This window comes from Prosopis cineraria, unplaced genomic scaffold (genome assembly GCF_029017545.1).
Source record: "Prosopis cineraria cultivar Desert tree isolate PC_DT_omini unplaced genomic scaffold, ASM2901754v1 PC12, whole genome shotgun sequence".
NCBI classification, from domain to species: Eukaryota; Viridiplantae; Streptophyta; class Magnoliopsida; order Fabales; family Fabaceae; genus Prosopis; species Prosopis cineraria.
Window position 1 is genome coordinate 11462794 of NW_026555343.1, and position 18738 is coordinate 11481531.

At 27.5% G+C, this 18738-nt stretch overlaps 1 long non-coding RNA gene across 1 annotated transcript; it reads left to right on the forward strand.

Moving 5' to 3' along the window:
- Nucleotides 1-814: 814 nt before the first annotated feature.
- On the forward strand, nt 815-4587 carry LOC129287894 (uncharacterized). Its single transcript, XR_008587836.1, has 2 exons — nt 815-1112; nt 4318-4587. It is a non-coding gene; the product is annotated as an uncharacterized LOC129287894 (long non-coding RNA).
- Nucleotides 4588-18738: the final 14151 nt, after the last annotated feature.

Genomic DNA, 18738 nt, shown 5'->3' on the forward strand with positions numbered 1-18738 from the left:
AAAATATTATATAATTTTTATTTTAATAAATATAAAATACTGTATTAAATTTGAACTATTTAAAATTTAGATAGTACATATCTCATCAAGGTAAAACTTATAGGTATCCTTCATGATGGAACAACGATGTACGAGGCAGATAAAGTACTGAAGGCTATTGAGGAAGCCACAACAAAAATGGCGGCTATAACATGCAAGAGAGACATGCAAGAGAGACAAGTCTGGTACACTTCAACTCTTTGAGATTTGCATGTGTGTTACACAAGCTGGCACCCATTTACAAGATTACACAAAGGCGAGCTCCACTTGTACTGCTCCTCCTTTCCTCTTTGCCCCACCACCATGACCGTCTCGTCCACCATCTTCCTCTAAGGTAAGTTCAATTTATAAATACTTTTCTTTAATATTTGGATGTATTTTCTTAAAGTTATAGTTTTCACAATACCACATAACATAATTAATCATATTTAAAATCAATCATATTAATCAATTTTTTTATAATCACTTATTATAATGATCCAAAAAAACAAGAAGGAGAAGAATTTAATTAAAATTTATAATTAAATAATTCAAATGTACTTTTATTAGTTTTTGGAGTAGATTTAATAAGATGGATTGGTAATTTAGTGAAAATTATTGTTAGTTTGTATCTAGAGGTTCATTGTTCGAATCCTTCTAGCTGTTTTTCTTATTTTCATTTTGCTCCAGCCTTTAAAAAATTACCTTTTTACCCCAATACCATCAGATATTTTTCCTCTTTCCTTCCTCAATTTAGATCGTGTTTTAGGTGATGATTGAGAGAGCAAGAGTCTTGAGTATCCAGAAGCTTCGAACCTCTGTCCTCTGCTGTCCTTCTCGGGTTGTAGCTCAACACCGGCGTGGGCGTAAGTAGGCGCCGTGACCGCCGCTGCACCGCTTCGCCGTCGGTCCTTTGCCTTTCATCTCTTTGTGTAACAGCTAAGTTTTCTCTTCCTTCCTCTGTTTCGATGCCAGGCCTTCTCCTTTCTCTTGAAGTAGCAACTTGACCAGACCTCTACATGTTCTGCATCGCTGCTGTGTCCGTCACTAGTGCGTCTTGGCTGGACTCCGCTGCTGTTGCAGCATTTCTGATGGTAAACACAGCTCCTCTGTTCTTCAATTTCTCCTTCCTTCTTCATTTTCGTTCCTCAATTATCTTGGTGAGTTGAGATTCCACTTCCTTTCCCCTGTTAGCTGTGCGTAAATGATGATTGGAGTGATGGCTGATTTGTGCTTTTAATTTCCTCCTTAATTGGGACTATTATGCGGGTAGGATATAATTTGGAGAAATTCAAGTTAATTAAACTGAAGTTTTGCAACTTGTAGTAAGTCGTAGTTTATGCTGTGAAAGATTTAGGTTTGCTCTTAAAAAAAAAAAAAAAAGATTTACTTGTTCTTTTGAGAAGCATATGTGTACAATGCGAGTCCAGTGAAGGCAGTTCCGTTTCTGATTTTGGCCATTGAACCCAAACACTCCTTCCCTTCTGCTCCCAATTAGCTCCTCTCCAAACACCGAGATTACATTGTCCTCAAGATCAGTTATAATACAGGGTAAATGTGTGTGTGTTGACTTTGACCTTCTTTGCAAATTTAATGGTTTTTTTTCCTTTTCTGTACAGATTTAAATGTTTTTCTGTATGTGTATGTACAAAGAGATATACTTAGACTTCAATTTTAGGGAGATTTACATAGAAGTCTTCGGCAAGGGGGAAAATAATTACCAATAGGTCCCTTAAAAATTGGAGTTACAGTCGATATTACTATCTTAGTATAGAAATGAACTTGTTTAGTTTGTAATTAGGGAACCCCTCCTTAAAGGAAGACAAATTCCCATCCAACCATGGAATCATGCTCTACTTTATACGGAATTGTATTTTTATGATTCATTTTTGGTGTGCACTTTAGGTATTTGATAAAATGGGTTATAGAAGTATTTTGGATTAATAGAGTAATAAAATTTGGGTAATTTCAAATTTATTATAAATATATATTTATTGTATTCATGTTAGAAGGAAGTTTATGGAAATCGTAGGAAATCTTATAAAATCCTCTTATATATTATTGGGAAATGGAAAGAGAAGAGAACTTGGTATCATGGTTTAAAAAAGAAAATAGTGCCTACAAGGTGTTCGAAAAATATTTGTTAGAAGGATCTAACATATTGTGGCATGATACTTGTGATGATTGTATTGTTGTTAGTCAAAATATTATAAAAGACGCTTTATAATGCAAGTTGAGGCAGAAGTTGGAGATTTGTGAAATAGATATTTTGATTGGTGATTCATGAGCTAGGTTGCTATTGGTATGTTAGTCTTTGGAATTTTTAAGAAATAATTGATGCAATGTTTGGAAATTGTTGAGAAAAAAAATATCTATTCTTATCCTTCAATAAATTTAGATTGTAAATTTTGGATTGTCAACGTATGCAGAAAATTGACTATAGTATTATTTGGACAATAAAAATTTAAGTACCTTGAGTTGTCGTTGCAAAAAGGGCTAATTTGGAACTAAGTTATGTGTTCGAAGATCTACCAAGTAAGTGAATAGCATCCCAACTGATTTATCAATAAAATTTTTTTTTCATATATTATTTTTACATAGATCATTTAATAACAATTATATTACATATTTAATACTTTGTTAATTAAATTATCTTTATCTTTGAAAATTATAAAGAGATGTTGAAAGATATTTAAATTATGACATGTGTATATTTTTTTTCTTAAGAAGGATACTTTCAAAATTAATGAGATTATTTTTATTAACTCTGGTTATTTTTGGGTTACTCAGTAAATGCCAAACATGGACATTAGTTATGAAATTTTATTTTGGTAAGTTTTTAATGCTCAAAACTGTTCATGTGAATTTAACTTTGAGAATGAAAACTATATTTTAATAGTGATAATTTTCTTTCATGTTTGAAAATGAATTTGGAGGGAATTTGATACAGAACACTGGTTGCTAACGATAGTTTTGTTAGCCCTTGGCGCGCCATGGTTAATGCCTGGCTAATTTGAATTTCATGAGCTATATTCTCACATTTATTATTCATAAGTCTAACACCTACGTTTGTTTCATGACTTAAGTCATGTTTGGCTAGTATCACTCTCATAGACTGTGTATCCACGTTTGTTTCGTAGCTTAAGCTATACTTGGTTATTTACCCTCCTGAATTGTGTGTCTACGTTTGTCTTCATTGCATTAGCCGCGTTTGATTATTTACCCTCGTAAACTGTGTGTCCACATTTGTGAATTATTTTGATAAATCTCTAGAAATTTAAATTTTTAATTAATTGATGATTTCACACTTTAATTGTTTTTAATTAGCAAATGTTATTAGTTTCATTTATGCATTTATTTAATTATTTTGAATTATCAAGATCAAATGTTAAAGTTATTTTATTATTATAAATTTTAAGTTTCTTGATATTAAAGTTATATAAAACTTTTATTCCGAGCTTACAATCTTGTTTATATTGAATTGTTTTCTCTTTAATTTATATATATGTTGTAGTTTATTCATTTTGAATTTGCAAAATGTTATGGTTGGAATATTATTCACCAGAAAATATTTTTAGTTTCAGATAGCCTGTATCTTCGTGAAATCATTCAAGGTATTTTGCTACTTAATTGAAGTTGAGACGTTATTTTGGTTAATCTCTATTTTTTATGTAAAATTCTAATTTATATATTATACTTTTATAAATAATATTATAGGTGCTCCACATAGGCTATGATTAGGGTCTTTATTTTGTTAAATACCTTGTCTATTGGCTGGAAAGAGCTGAGCTCCTAATTTTTATAATATCTGTTTGAAAATTTGTATTGCAGAATTTCAAGAAATTTCATTTTTGGGGAAATTTTTCTGAAATTTCCACAAAATATTAAGGATTCATTTAAGTGAAAAGTATATAAAAATAAAAAATTTCTTGAATTAAGCTTAAGAGATGTGTGTTTTGGTATGTATCTAATGCCGGTTATTTCCATATTTTGGGGCATGACACCTATGAATATCCAAATGAACCTTAAGGGTGTTTGGATAATTTTTTTTTTAAATTATAGTTTTGAATTTATAATTGATTTTGACATGTAATATATAGAGTGTTTGGCTATATTTTTATAAAATCATGGTTTTAATGATTTGATTCTCAATTTTATTAATCAATTATACTATATAACATAGTCAATTATATTAATTATTTTTTTTTCAATAATCAATTTTGTGTGTGTGAGAGAGATAGGATTGAGAGAGGAAGACTCTTCTGCATATCACTAAATTTGATTATCTTTTCCTCGTAGCTCTGTGGCATCAATCTGGGAACTGAAGGAAGCATTTGATGAGCTGTAATCACAGATCAACAATGATGGATCGGAAAAGGCAAATCGAGAAAGGAGCTGAATTAAATAAGGTAAAGGGGTTGATGACTAGATATGACCCTATTTACATATGGCCACGATGCACTCTTCATGCATGTATTATATTATCTATGGTTGTTTTAATCAAATGGCGACTAGTTCAGATATGATAGACGAGTGATACTTTACTAATACTAACAAGTGTTGGCTCTACCAATGAGGATTGGAGATGGCTAAAAAAAGTTAGTCTTTCATAATATGATGAACTTATGTTTGAATCCCAATTGAAAGATATGCTCACACTTAATGTCCGATGGTACCTTAAATAAAAAATAAAACAAGTGGTGATTTTAGTGGACGGGGTCATGACACTTAAACACGAGATCTTGGGTATCTTTGCCAGAGCCATTTTCTCTCAATTGGACCTAACAATGATTGAATTTGACACGGTCAAATAATTACATATATATATATATATAAGAAAGAATTCACTAGTAACACTCTAGCTCAGTTCATTGATGATGAGATTTTTGAATAATTTAACTTGAAAAATTTTAAACCTTATTAACTTTATTCAAAAATTCATCAAGTTTTCAAACTTTATCTCCTGTTAAATATATATACTTTAAAAATAAAATATTTTAGTATTTGATAACTTTTTCAATATTTAATAAGGATAAAAATGCACACAATAATGTCCTATAAAAAAATTTAAACAAATCTTTTCTCTCTACCCTATAAATAGGATAAGAGGAGTATATTCTTGAAATTGTTAATTTTTCTTTTATTTGCATTTAATAAATATAATTAGGACTTGTTTGGTTTATGGTTTTAAAAATTATTTTCTATTTTTTTAAAAAATAAAAACTTATTTGGATAAGTGTTTTGAATTTAATTATTTTCAAAAATGTTCTCATTTTTGTTTTTAAAAACAAAAATGAACCTGGTTGGTTTTTATTCTTATTTTTTATTTTTTTTAAATTTTTTTATAATACAATTTTTAGAATTTTTTTAAATAAAATAAAATAAAAATTTGATTGATTAAGTTAATTTTTAAAAAAAATTTAAAATTTAAAAAAATAATATAATAGTGATAGTTATAAGCTGTTAATGATAGTGATTTATGATAAAAAATGCTTAAAATAAATGTAATTTTTAATAATTAAATAGTGTATTTTGAAAATAGGATAAATAAAACCGAAAAAACTTGAATTTGTTTTTATTTTTTATTTTTAAGAACAAAAAATGAAAACAACTTAAAAATAATTAAATTTAAAAAAACTTAACCAAAATTTTTTTTAATTATTTTTGTTTTAAATAATTAATTTTTAAAGATAGAAAACAAACAAGCCTTTTAAAATTGTTTTTATTTTATTTTTCTTGTTTTAAAAAAATTCCATTGGTTATTGAAAAATATAGTTAGTTTGACAAAGTTTTCATTGTTGAATATTATAAAATATTTTTTTAAGTATTTCAAAAGGAATTGTTATAAATTAATAATATTAATTATTATTTAATTTTATTTATTATTTTGTAACATATAATTTAAATAGCATTATTATTTGAAAATGTTTTTTGACTGTGATTAAGGTAGTTTTATTGCTCAACAGTATGAGATTTGCCTATAAAAGGCAATGCTTGCCACAAGTTTGAAGAGAGCCTTGGTACTCTTTTATTTTCTCTCCTCTTCTATTATACTGATTCATAGTATGGTGGCCTGAGTATATTCTGTGAATTTCTGTTGTTATGTATCCCTACTTTTAATAGGAAGAGTCTGTTTAATCTTGAGAAGCTGCCACGCAATTAACCTGATGTAACGAAATAGCTCTTAAGAATAGTGTCCTTGAGCATAACTTAGATTGTATTTTTACCTATTGGTGCCAACAATTTTAAGAGCTATCTTTGGCAAGTTAATCTTGTTTGGATATACTAAGCCTAATGGATTTGGACCTAATGGAGGTTTGGTGATGAGGCAATGAGTTCCCGATTATAAACAAATTGAGTGTTCGGGTGCTTGTAATATACAAAGTATATTTTGAAATGAGCAATAGTGAAAATATGGATACCAATAATGCCACATTTATCCTAAAATTCGGACTCGCTTAAAACCTCAAAAACACACATTTTGGAGTGAAAAGTCCCAACATGAATACTAATGACAAAGATAATTAAGAGGAGGCTATTACTTGCATGATGACAACATTTGTTAATTATGAAATTTTGTGGCTTAGCTTGAAACAAGCATTGTGATGATGGTACAAAATTTAACCATATATGGTGTAGTACATAAATGTATCTTGAAATAGCTACATGACTTATTTAATTATCTTGGCATGAACATTCATTGTTGTGATTGTGAATGATGATTTATTTTTATGTGTTATGATTTATATGAGATAAATAGTATATTTTTAAATTATGGGATTGTGAATAGTAGATTTCCTGGTGTATAAAATACACAGATGTTAATGTGATAAAAGCCATTAGTGATTATCCACCCTTAGTGGTGATGAAAACAAATATAAGAATAGGACCATAGCATGTATTACTATGAAAAATTCAAAACTTAGTGTCGATGAGCATTCTCATAATATAAATATGTTATTAAAAAAGAATGTAAACAGGATGATTTTATTGCTCAATTTGTGTGTGTAGGTATGTACAGATTTTTGAGAGCTTGTTGCATTAATATAGTTAATATTAATCCCATAACATATACCATGTGAAAATTGAGCACATCAAGTATAGTCTCATAAGAGGATGAGATAAAAGATTATTTAAGGGATATCATAAATGTTGATAGCAAATATAATGGATTTCTATTGTATTAAAATAATATAATGATGTTGATTGAATTTTATATTCAAATGAGGAGAAATTCATTTGTAGCTAAATAAAATATTACGTGAGCAAGAGTTTATTACTTTGAAGTTGGCTAATAATAAGGCTGAGTAATTTAAAAACTTCTCAATGAATATTCTACTGTGAGTAAAACTGACACAAGCCATGTCGATGATTTGTGATTGCCAAATGGCAATAGTCATTGTAAAAAGAATAATGGCATAGATAGATATTATTTGAGATACAATTAAGCATGCTAAAAGAGGAAGTTATCTCAACCGATTTTGTAAGATTAGATGTAAATTTGACGGATTCATTAACTAGCCCCTGAGGATGATTTTAATTATTAAAATTTGAGGAGAATAGGAGTTAAGCCTATTTGAAATTAATGGTGATGGCAATCTGATTGGAAATCCCATGAAAAATGGTCAATGAGTAATAACAAATCACTTATCAATTTTACTAGCACTAAATTTTTTGTCCCTTCATATGGCTCGAGAAAGTGCTGGAATTCATTCATTGAAGGCTGAGTGAAAATTCTTGATGATTTTCATAGTACTTTTGGATGGCGTATTCATTGTAAATACACTTGATGAAATCACCTATACGAATGTGAAGTGGGGCAGCTCTTATGAGATCATAGTGAAATCTCTAGAGTATTTGTTAAAATCAAGGGCGTATATGGTCGATAACATGCAAAACTGTTGTTAACAATAGAAATTGTAGGGGTATAAAGACCTTTAGCACACGACCAAGATTTGTTGGTTCAATAATAAAGTTACCCTGACTTTTTGTGTGCTAAGTTCTATTGGTTTAGGTTTGGTTCAAGCCAAAAGACACCAAATTTGAAGTGATTATCTTTCGTGTAAATGACTCAGATGATAGTGGTCCTTTTGATACATGTGAAGGATTGTTACAATTGTGTCAAAAAGAAAAGTCTCATATTGCTCAAATGAATGAAGGCTTTAGTTTATAGATACTAAGATGTGAACTTGGGCTAATAAATAGGCTTAAAGGAGAAATGAGCTCTTGCATACAATTGCACACAAGTTAGTCGTAATTTTGGGCAATTTTTCAAAATTTTGGAAACTATTTTGTGGAGATACAAAATTATTTGTGTAAGATGGTTTTTCAAAAAAAAAATTTCCTTCCTTTTGAAATATGAGGGGGATTATTGAATATTATAAAATATTTTTTAAGTATTTCAAAAGGAATTGTTATAAATAAATAATATTAATTATTATTCAATTCTATTTATTATTTTGTAACATATAATTTAAACAGAATTATTATTTAAAATTATTTTTTAATTGTGATTAAGGTGGTTTTATTGCTCAACATTATGAAATCTTCCTATAAAAGGCAGTGTTTGCCACAGGTTCAAAGAAAGTCTTAGTACTCTTGGCCTTTCTCTCCTTTTTCATCATACTGATTCATTGTATAGTGACTTGAGTATATTTTGTGAATTTTTATTTTTTTGTATCCCTACTTTTAGTAGAAAGAATCTGTTTAATCCTAAGAAGTAGCCGTGCGATCAACCCAATGTGGTGAAATAGCTCTTAAGGACAATATCCTTACACGACTCATACTATAATTTTATCTACTGGTGCCAACATTTATCATAAATCATCACTATTAATTGCCGTTACTATCATCTTATTTTTAAATTTCAAAATTATTTTTAAATTAACATTACCAAATGTATTTTTATTTTGTTTTGTTTTGAAAAACAATTTAAAATTTGTATTACATAACCAAACATGCCCTTAATTGTCGTTCGAGAATTCAAACCATAATAAATAAATAAGGTGGTAAATCAAGTTCAAATTGCAATTAGGAGAGGTACTTATATTTAGATACTGTACATACACTCAAATGTTATTACTTTTAATAGAAAAATATTTTTCCATTGTGATAAAAAAGAATCCCTTTTATCTTAAAATTATATAATTTTTATTAAACAAAATGTTTTTCAAAGCTATAATTTATGCAGTTCAAGAATGGACATTGAATTTATCCGTTTTAGGGTTTGGATTCTATAATGGTGCTTAAAGCACGATCTCATTAAACTGAGCAATGACGTGACAACCTAAATAATAGCAAAAATTGAAATAAAATAAATGAATAATTAAAACGTGACAACCTAAATATGAATGATTTTTTACGTCTTTTTCATGTTGACAGTTAGACTCCAGATCCGTTTGCAGGGTATGATGTGACCTTAATATTTATAGGCTAGCCCAAATTAAAAGAAATTAATATTTTATAAGGAAAATCACTGTCATTCTATCAGATCCAGAGGGGATAATTTGAATGGATTGAGTTTATTTAAATTGAACTCAATTAGAACTGAGTTTATTTGAATTAAATTTAAAATATTTTATTTTTTTTTAAAAAAGCTTATATAATTAAATTAAGTCTTAACACTTTCAAGTTTCGAGCCTATTCCAGCTATCACGAATACTCAAAAATTTTTTAAAATATTCTTTTTATTTTTTAAACTAATTTTAATTTTTAAATAATTCTATTAAGTATAAAATACTTCCTCCATTTAAAAATGTAAGGCATTTTTAATTGAATTTTATCTCTAATAAAGCAGTTACCTACTTTCTAACTAACCTTATATTTTCATATTTACTCTTATTAAACACCCTATAATAAATATAAAGTCATTATCAATAGGGGCACTTTTGAAAAAAAGGCAATGATTACACTTCAAAAATCTAAAAATGCCTTACATTTTTTAACATCCAACTCCTCAAAAAATGCCTTATATTTTTGAATGGAGGGAGTATTATTTTAACTTTAAAAGAATAAAATAAAAAAATAACTTATCAACTTTGTAATTAAGCAGCTCTAATACTATTTTTATATTATGTGTAATTTATTCATAATTAATTATAAGTAAAATACTATTTTTTGAATTTTTTTCTTTAAATTTTTAAATTTTTAACCCCTACATATAAAAGGTATTTACTCTAATTTATTTATAATTTTTAATCAAGTCTGATGTGAAAGATAATTAAATAATTATCCAAGAACATTGTTCTATTTATTATGTTTGTCTAACAATGGAGTTGGAAATTCATACATGTTAGAATTTTTTAAATTATTTTTTAATGTTATTTTTACTTTAAAATTATCTTATTTTATAAAAAATATAACACATATTATTTGGATATTCAAATGATATACAGAACTCAAAACTTTTTTGAAAAAGAATTGGATCTTAAAATATAAAAATTAATATTAAAATATATTTTAAATATTATTTTGAGATATTTTATTGATTAAAGATAATAAAAGTATGAAAATATAAATATTTTTAATTTTTAAAAAATAATTATAGTGCTTCACTCAAATATATAGTATTTTAGTCTAAAATGACATAAAATTTAAAAAATTAATTAATATTTATTATATTTTATATATTTTTTAAAATATTTACTTTTTTATTTAGGTATTCAGGCTAAGCTAAAACTTGATCAAGTTTGGCTAAAATTTTCTTAAGCCTATTAGGGCCAGTTTGAATAGGTTCGAATATTAAAAAAATTTTTTTTTGCTCAACCCTAAATTTTTTGAGCCGGTTCGAGCTGGCCAGTCGGACTTGATCTAAATTACCGAATCTAATCAGGCCTCCCAATTATTCTAAATACTCAAAATGCCATCAAATTTATAGTAGTTGTGAGGACTCTTGGAATTTATATGTAAATAAAATTAAAGTGACAATGACTACATCTTCAAGGAAGCAAAGAAAGTGTGGGGTTATCTCATTAAGTCCCTATCCACAATTTTTATGTTCATATTTTTCATACTTCACCGCTTGATTATAGTAATTTTTTATATGCTGACACGACTCATCTTGTCTGTTAGCACGGTTTATCCATAGCCTTTGATTTAAAAAAAATTAAAATGACAATAATCAAAATATTCATAACTTTAAACAAAAGAAAACGTACTTCCACTTTTGTCAAGTGATCAATTCAGGTCTAATTTATTTGGACTGAGTTTAAAATACTCAAACATATAAAAAAAAACTTATATAGCTAAGCTAGCTCCAACCCCTTAAGCTTTTGGGCTTATTCGAGCTGGCTTGAATACCTAAATTATTAAATATAATTTTATTTTATTTTTTATTTTTATCTATTTTCAATTGCTATTTTAAAACTTCAATATATTTGCAATTTTTATCTTATTTTAATATTAGTTTATTAATAATAATAAAAAATTCAGATATTCAAGCTAAGCTTATTTGAATTTGAGTTTGACTCAAATATTTTAAGTTTATTTCGTGGCTAAATTTTTTTTTCTGAACTTTCAAATTCAATTCTAAATTTTTTTAAATCTATTCGAGCTAACTTACTAGACTTAGCCAAATTACCACGTCTCAATTTTATTATATCTGGAGGCAATATCTATGGCGTCTACGTGTTAACATGAGGATGTTTAAAATTGAAGGATGAAAATGACAGCTTTTTCTTCTTCTTTCTCTCTTTCCTCTTCTTTTTTTTTTTTTTTTATATAAGAAGACAAATTGTATTAAAGTGAGGAAAATGATAATAACAAACAAAAAGCTTAAGAAAAATAGTTAAACTTTCTCCCCAGACAAATATAAAGTAACGTTGTTAGTAAATTTAAATATTCAAATATTATAACTAAAAAATAAATAAAAATAATGAATAATATTATATACAAAATGTGTTGAATACAATAATTTTGGATATAGTTAATATAAATCAGATAAACGGTAACGCTGCTGTCTCTTTCAGCATAGTTTTGCTTATACGCATGTTTTAAAGACAATCTTAGACAAATTAAATTTCAAACTACGTAGTATATAGTGTGTTTGAAGTCTATGCCAAATATTAAAATTTATACCGTAAAAAATATTTTAATCTTTTCCACAATCGTGTTATATTCGTAGTTGCAAAATTATGACACAGGAAAATAGATCAACTGTTGCTGCTGAAGCGAACAACATTACAATGCTGCTATATAAACCTTTAATTAGAAATGTCAGATGAAATTAGACGATTTCAATTTTCTTTTATATTTTATGCTTTCCATTTTCAATAAAATTTCTTATAAATTTTAATTACATTTACAAAATTATTTTTACTTTTACCAAAAAAAAATTTTACTATATGAAATATTTATGTTAAAATAAAAAAAATTATTATATAAAGAAAAATGCACCTTTGGTCTTTTAACTAATATTCAGTTTTATTTTGACCTCTTTAATTTTTATAAAATGTCTTTTTAATCCTCTAACTTTAACATTATTTTTTTTAACAAAAAAATTGTCAACATTAAACTATTAAATATAAACAAAACAAGGCGCACTTTTGCCCCATGTATATGCATATATATGCAATGGACAGTACAGTTTCAAACTAATACGGATGGTTCAAAATTCAAATCTACATCTTTACCGTCTGCGCATCAGTTCAAATATAAAGCTTTGAAGGAAAGTCACTTCACGATAGAGCACCCATCAAGGAAAACAAAGAACCTCAATTTAAAAAAAAAAATTACGTTATATATATATATATATATCTTCTCTCATTCACGCATGTTTCATATATATAAATCTATCTCCTTGTCCCATGCAAACTGATCATCACTTTTCTAGTTTTATTATCATTCCATTATTGCTGCCTTGTGAAAGATGAATAACGTTCTGTATAGCTTGATGGTGTTATTCACAGTAACACTTATAGCCTTTATCCTCTCAGTGATATCATATTGTTGCACCACACAATCCAACACAGCAAGCCAATCAGATCATGGGGTTGATAGCAGAAATATTAATATTGATGCTACAGACTCGAACCAGATGACGACGATGACAGTGGAGCCATGCCTGCTGGATCAAACTAGTGTTTGCAGCTACCCTAAGCTTCTTTGCAGTTCATCAAAAGCCAACAAGTTGTGTGATGAAGATGATGGTGTTTCAAGTTCTTGTTGCATCTGCTCAATATGCTTGATGAATTACAAAGAATCTGATCTCTTGCGAGTTTTGCCACAATGTGGTCATTTCTTTCATGTCAAGTGCGTTGATCCTTGGTTCACAATGCATTTGACCTGCCCCATTTGTAGGAGTTCAATAAGGAATTTTTAAACCATACCCAAGACTCTTCAGGGAATTTTGTTTTTTGTTTTTATATATAATCCAAATTTTAGGTAAATTAGGCTTCACGAGTGTCACCAGGGTCAAGATAGATATATCTTAGAACTCCAAAAGTATTTATAAACATAATTTAGATTATCTATCACTAACAAGACCCTCATATCAATATATAGTAGGATTTGCCAACTCACATCCTTATATATGTGATATGAGTTGTATACTTATTGATTGGATTAATTACTTTAGTTGGCTTCTTAGAACTCTTTGGATTTGAATCCAGTGATTGGCACAAAATTTAATAATTATAATTGAGATACTTATTAAATGAGTAGATTTTAACTTTTTATCGGATTCAAATTGCTTTTTGTCTTGTGTTTTTTGTATAAAGAATCTCTTTTGGCTAATATAATATACTGTGCTTCCTTTCGTGAGATTGTTGTGGTCACCAATCATAGCATAATTGAAATCCGTGCAAACAAAGATAAAAAATAATTGATTGATGATAAATAATTATTCTGGAATTAGTGTTCAAATTTTGAAAATTTGATCACTTATTTTATTGATTTTTGAGAAACTAATAGATGCATAAGTCATCACCACGAGATTATGCGGTGTAACTATCTTGGAGAATTAGAAACAGAAACAAATTCCTTGTTTGGTTATTAGAAAAGATATCAATGGAAATGAATCTAGTAATAAAAAAATAAAATAGACTAAAACAAAATGATAGCGACCATAAATATATATATATATATATATATTTAGAGGAGGGCAAGATGAAAATATGGGTTGAGATATTTAATATCATAAATCTAGACTTCTAATATTTAAGACCACTTTCTACATATATTTTTTATGTATAATAGAGAGTGAAAATAAGGATTGACATAAATATTTTCATCTATATGAGTCTACAACTAGATTGACCTTGAAACATACACTAAAAACTGCCACCGCAAAGGGCTTTTAGCAATGACTTTTTACTATCAAGGGTTGCTACTAAAAGTCTAGTTGCTAATAGTTTTTTGTGGTGATAAACAAAGTGTATTGTTGGCAGCGACATGTAAACGACTATTTTTATCACTGTAAGATACTATTAGCGACTAGATTTTTTGTCGCGAAAAGTTACTGCTAAAAATCTTTAGCGATGACTTTTTGGATTTTCAGCAGCAAAAGTCATTTGAAAAAAAAAGTAATCTCACACCACATCACTTTGCCACATCTATGCCTCCTCATGCCACGTCACACGACATCAACACGACGTGCCACATCACATTTTCATTATGAAATATATCCAAGTAAGGGTTCTAGCCCTTGGCCTCTACCTCCTAAACCTTAAATTCTCCTTTATTGTCAATTGAATTAAAACGCACTTGCAGTTATTATATACAAAATTACATATATATTATTTAATTATATACACATATATCAAATAATACATTATTAAAAATATATACATATATATTTTATTTTAATTTAATTTATTAATATGATAAAATAATTTATATGAGTATATATATATATATATTATACTTTTAATAAAATATTATTTGTGTAGCAAAAAATATTATTTTTATTTGGAAAATGAAATTAAATGAAATAATTTTAAATATTAAATAATTTTCTTATAAAAGTTTTAGCCAATTTTTAAATGAAAATAATTAAGTATATAATTTATTTATAAGTATGTATTATATTAGTTTACGTTAAATATCTTTTACTTTTTTTCCAATTTTTCTCAAAAATTAATAAATGAATGATTAACCTTTTAATTTTTTTTCCAAGTTAAATGCTTCCCCTTCTTTTATTAAAAATAAATTTTATCTATAATTTTTCAATTATCTTTAAAATATTTTAATAAAAAATTTATTTTAATCATGTAAATTTTTTTAATAATCATTTTGAATGATTGTTCTTCATTATCTTTGATATAAGAAATTGGTGAAGAAAAAAATTGATATTTAAAAATTTAAGTGGATATGTCACAATCAAAATAGAAAGATAATGAAGAACATTATATAGGCTTGGTTCAATTGGTAAACGAATTATACTTTTTAATAAGAGATTTTATCTTCAAACTTTGGAAATATAGTAGCATTGGAGGTAAAACTTTTATTCGAAAGAATCTTATCTTAGCTTAATCAAGCTTAGTTTGGACTTTTATTAAAGTTTTTGTAACTCAGTCAATTTAAAAATAATAGGAAATACTTCCAAATAACTTTACAATTTAAAATAAACAAACTTTAATAAGTTTATATATAATTTTATCCATAATTCAAATATGAACATAAATTAAGTATGGGTTAAGGGTCATTTTTATCTCTAAATTGTATATGAAAGGTTGCAAATGCTCTTAAACTCAACTAGGGACATTTGTGACCTTTTTTATATAATTCAAAGACAAAAATGACCCTTAACCTAATAAACAATCAAGTTTACAATTCTCATCTAACAACAATATAAAGTTATTGGTCTAGCTAACTTCTAATTATTCTCATTAATATAAATTTTGACAATAATATATTAACAATATAAATTTTGACCCTTAACCCATTGACATATTTTAACAATATAAATTTTATTAATAGTCATTTTGAACATTTTTGAATTTTTAATGAATACTAATAAATTTTACAATGCAAAATAATTTCAAAATCTCATTTTTGATTGATCTAACTAACTTCTAATTATTCTCTACCTCATAATAATAAGGAAGATTTAAACAATTTTTCACATTTTTCTTAGTAATAATTTGTTATTTAAGTATTTGTATGTAAGTAAATATTTATGTATAATTTAGCATAATTATAATTACAAGTAATTATTATATTATGCTATATTTATTTTTTCAAAAAAATATTTTTAGTAATGATAAATGTTTCAACCAAAAGTAATTATATAATTTTTTAATTATTTTTAAAATATTTTTTTTTGTTGTTAAAAGTTCATTTTTTGTGGCAACTTTTAAAAGTTGCGGCCAAATGTTTACTTTTGGTTAAAAAAATTTAATTTTTAAAATATTTTTTATCACTATTAAAAGTCATTTTTGGTGACAATTTTTAATAGCAATAACCAAAGGCCCAATCTTTGTATAATTTTTTTAACTTTTAAATTATTTTTTAAAAAATACATTTAATCGTTGCTAAAAGTCATTTTTTGTGGCAACTTTTTAAGTAGATCTTTGAGGATAATTTTTAACAATTGTCATCAAAAATTAAGTTTTGACGTTGACTTTTGGCAAGATCTACTTTTAGCAATGACAATTAAGATCCAAAAGTAGACCTTTAATGGCAACTTATTCTATCATTGTTAAAATTCATTTTTTTGTAGTAATATTGCACTTCACCTTGCCTTTCACCTGTACATTCATATACCTACATAGAGAAGCCCATAAAAGCCTTCTATCAGATCTTGTGATTACTTTTTCTGCAACTAGAATATTAACAAGGGAGCCAAACCAAACCCTTTTAGCAGTGTTCATAATAGTTTCTTTTAAATAGATCCGCCTCTCTAGCAGCCAAGCCACCAAGCAGTTACCACCCTCCATACATGAAGTGATTTTTTTCCCTAAATAATCAAAAGTTTAGGTGAGTTGGTGGGTCCTGCAAAGCTCACAAAGGTTAGGGTATGCTTTCAAATTCAAAAAAAAGCTTGATTGTTCACAAATAATATCATCAAATCAGCAACAGGATTTGATTTTATGATCTCATAAATTATGAGCCAAATTCTTATCAATTAGACCAATCTCCACATGAAATGTTTTTACATTTGGTAACACTTTGATTCCCCAATCAACTGCCATATGTAAACATTCAGGAACTCTATGAGAGGCTAATATATATAACTTTAGCTCTGACCCTCAAATCCATAGTAGTAGCATATCACCTCTTGATTTCATACCATTCCATTCACACTTTTTACTCTTTAGCTCTTACTCTGTCTCAACTACATAGAAGACATTAATAAGTAATTCATGATTTTAAAAAAATTAGTTGAAGCCTTAATCTCTTAAAAAAAATCTACATCATTCCAATTATACTTACATCAATTAAATATCTTATATAAGTGCCTCAATAATGATAATTAAAATTTTAATATATTATTTTTTTCAAAAAGAGTAATAAATAAAGTAGGAGTATAATTGAAAAAGAATTATAAAAATTATTCAATGCCTAATATTTTAAATTAAATAAGCTTTTAAAAAATATCCTACCGCGGTCATTCATAAAATTATACAATGAAAAATAATATATTCAAAGACAATTTAGTGTGTTTGAATATGGCGATTTTGGTTTTTAAAAAAAGAAAAAAGGCGTGTATTAAAAAGCCGAGGGAAAAAGTTGCTAGAGAGAGAAGCTCTACCTTCTCGCTAGTTTCCTGGAGAGAAGGTTCTACTTCTCCCTTGTTCTCTTTTCTTGACTCTTGATCCAGCGTTCTTCACTTTGCTTTGCTCTTCTTCATGAACACCAAATAAGCAATCAATCCAAACTTCATTTTCTCTACTACACCATCATATAAAGAGTCTATGAATCCACCTGCATCCAAGGAGGAAACTGGTTTACTACGCAGAAACAACTTTATACTAGATGATGTGATGATCGATAAAGATACAGAAGCTCAACAACATTCACAAATCTAGACTCAATAGAAAAGCATGGACATTTATGAGAACCATAAGGACTAACAAATGGAAATACAATCACACGATGGCCTTGCTGAAGATGCAAACTACAATAGATTTTTAATGCCTCAGGGAATTAAAGCTCCTATCTCTTATGAGAAGTCACTGATAGGCTACAATGGTGCTATGGAATCAATACTGGAAAGGAATCTAGTCATTGAAATTAAGCACTTGCAAAAGAATTGGAGGTAGATTGGTCACCATTCGAAAGAACAAAAAAATAATGGACCAGTACCCAACTCTACAAATCTCTAATGAGGAATGGAAGAATATGCTTGCCATGGATGGATGCCATAGTTATCAATACTCCGAGATTACATCTCAATCCTAAATCTCTAAAGCCTAGGTTAGCTAAAATGTGGTAACTTAAATATTTTAAATTGATTGATCTGGTTAATTGTTACTACATTATTAGAACCAAAGATCAATCTGTCTATGATAAAATCTTGAACGGTGGCCCCTGGACAATATTTGACCACTGTATTCTTGTGCAACGTTGGGCACCTAATTTCAATCAGAACTCAAATATCTTAGGCAAAGTCACACTATGGGTTAGATTATCCAATATCCTTATACAATGCTATGATAAAGAAATTCTATAGAGATTAGGAAATTACATTTGAAAAACTCTGAAAGTCAATTCCAATTCTTTATCTGAGTCTAATTTTAAAGATAAATAGGGGAACACAGAAAGAGGGAAGTTAGTGAGAAT